Source organism: Alosa sapidissima, chromosome 8 (assembly GCF_018492685.1).
Source record: "Alosa sapidissima isolate fAloSap1 chromosome 8, fAloSap1.pri, whole genome shotgun sequence".
Classification (NCBI taxonomy): domain Eukaryota; kingdom Metazoa; phylum Chordata; class Actinopteri; order Clupeiformes; family Clupeidae; genus Alosa; species Alosa sapidissima.
In genome coordinates this window covers 32,184,829-32,187,328 of record NC_055964.1, presented here as the reverse complement: position 1 = coordinate 32,187,328, position 2,500 = coordinate 32,184,829, and the positions used below count along the sequence as shown (strand labels likewise).

The following is a 2,500-nucleotide window of genomic DNA, read 5'->3' as shown; positions in this document are numbered from 1 at the left end:
CAAGCAATCACTACCATCCTAAACATGACATGGCACAATCAATCACTACCATCCTAAACATGACACGGCACAATCAATCACTACCATTCTAAACATGACACAGCACAATCAATCACTACCATCCTAAACATGACTTGGCACAATCAATCACTACCATCCTAAACATGACACAACAATCAATCACTACCGATGTAAACATGACACGGCACAAGCAATCACTACCATCCTAAACATGACATGGCACAAACAATCACTACCATCCTAAACATGACACAGCACAAGCAATCACTACCATCCTAAACATGACACGGCACAAGCAACCACTACCATCCTAAACATGACATGGCACAATCAATCACTACCATCCTAAACATGACACAACAATCAATCACTACCGATGTAAACATGACACGGCACAAGCAATCACTACCATCCTAAACATGACACGGCACAAACAATCACTACCATCCTAAACATGACACAGCACAAGCAATCACTACCATCCTAAACATGACACGGCACAATCAATCACTACCGACATAAACATGACACGGCACAATCAATCACTACCGATGTAAACATGACACAGCACAATCAATCACAACCATCCTAAACATGACACGGCACAATGTTTCAAAGCTGCCATGTTTCAAAGCTGCCACCATCATACCTGTGCCGAAGAAAACTGCTCCATCCTGCTTCAATGACTACCGCCCTGTGGCACTGACACCCATCATCATGAAGTGCTTTGAGCGGCTTGTCATGTCACATATCAAAGCCATTCTCCCCCCCACCCTGGACCCCTTCCAGTTTGCATACCGAGCCAAGCGGTCTACAGAGGATGCAATCTGCTCTGCCCTCCACCCAGCCCTCACCCACCTGGAAAAAAGAGACTCATATGTGAGATTGCTGTTTATAGACTTCAGTTCTGCATTCAACACCATAATACCACAACAACTCATCTGCAAACTTGACAAACTGGGACTCAGTACCTACCTCTGCAACTGGCTACTGGACTTCCTCTGTCAGAGGCCCCAAGTAGTACGTGTTGGCAACAATACCTCAAGCAGCATCACACTGAGCACAGGGGCCCCCCAAGGCTGCGTGCTCAGTCCGCTGCTCTTCACCCTGCTGACACATGACTGCACTGCAACCTACAGCAACAATCACATAGTGAAATTTGCTGACGACACAACTCTGGTGGGTCTCATCACCAAGGGCGACGAGACTCAATACAGGTTGGAGGTCGACCATCTGACCACGTGGTGCAGGGACAACAACCTCCTGCTGAACGTCAGCAAGACCAAAGAGATTGTTGTTGACTTCCGGAGAGGTCACACCCAACACCTGCCACTGACCATCGACGGTGCTGTGGTGGAGAGAGCGAGCAGCACCAAATTCCTGGGGGTGCACATCAGTGAAGACCTCTCCTGGACCACCAACACTGCATCACTGGCGAAGAGAGCTCAGCGCCGCCTGTACTTCCTGCGGAAACTCAGGCGAGCAAGTGCTCCACCAGCCATCATGACCACATTCTACCGAGGCACCATCGAGAGCATCCTCTCCAGCTGTATCGCTGTGTGGGGCGGAAGCTGCACTGAATACAACAGGAAAGCCCTGCAGCGCATAGTGAACACAGCTGGAAGGATTATTGGTGCTTCACTCCCCTCCCTGAAGGACATTTACACCACCCACCTCACCCGCAAGGCGACCAAAATTGTGAGTGATGCAAGTCACCCCGCTCACAATCTGTTTGATCTACTGCCCTCTGGGAAGAGGTACAGAAGCCTGCGCTCCCGCACTACCAGACTCACCAACAGCTTCATACACCAAGCCGTAAGGATGCTGAACTCTCTCCCTCCTCTCCCCCCTCCACCCTCAGCTACATAACATCCTGGACATTGGACCCAAAAATGGCCGCCTGCACTACTCCACTTGCACACTTGCACACTTGTACACTTTACAACTGGTGTTGTTGTCCTGAAAACACAACACTTCTGCTGCTCTTACATAACTTGCACCACTATGCCACTTTCTTTCTTACTTAGGTCAAACAGAACTACCCAAGCCTTTTATTGGCCTGAATTTGCACTAGTATTTTTATTGACTGTCTATGCACAATTTCAACCACATTTTGCTGCTCTTATTTTTTCATTATTATATGTGCCCTCTTATTTACTTATTTACTTACTTTTTTATTTACTTATTTACTTACTTTTTTGTTTACTTTAATGTTATGTTTGTCTGTGGACCTAAATTGGTAAAACATGTCTTGTCTTCACCGTGGGATAGTGAGAAACGTAATTTCGATCTCTTTGTATGTCTGGAACATGTGAAGAAATTGACAATAAAGCTGACTTTGACTTTGACTTTGACAATCAATCACTACCATCCTAAACATGACACGGCACAAGCAATCACTACCATCCTAAACATGACACGGCACAAGCAATCACTATCATCCTAAACATGACACGGCAAAGTGATTGATGACTGATTG

The 2,500-nt window shown here is 46.6% G+C and overlaps 1 protein-coding gene across 2 annotated transcripts in view; it reads right to left on the bottom strand.

Annotated features, from left to right (window-relative positions):
• Positions 1 to 2,500, bottom strand: part of syn1 (synapsin I) — a 35,858-nt gene that overhangs the window by 16,409 nt on the left and 16,949 nt on the right. The gene's annotated exons all lie outside the window — the stretch shown is intronic.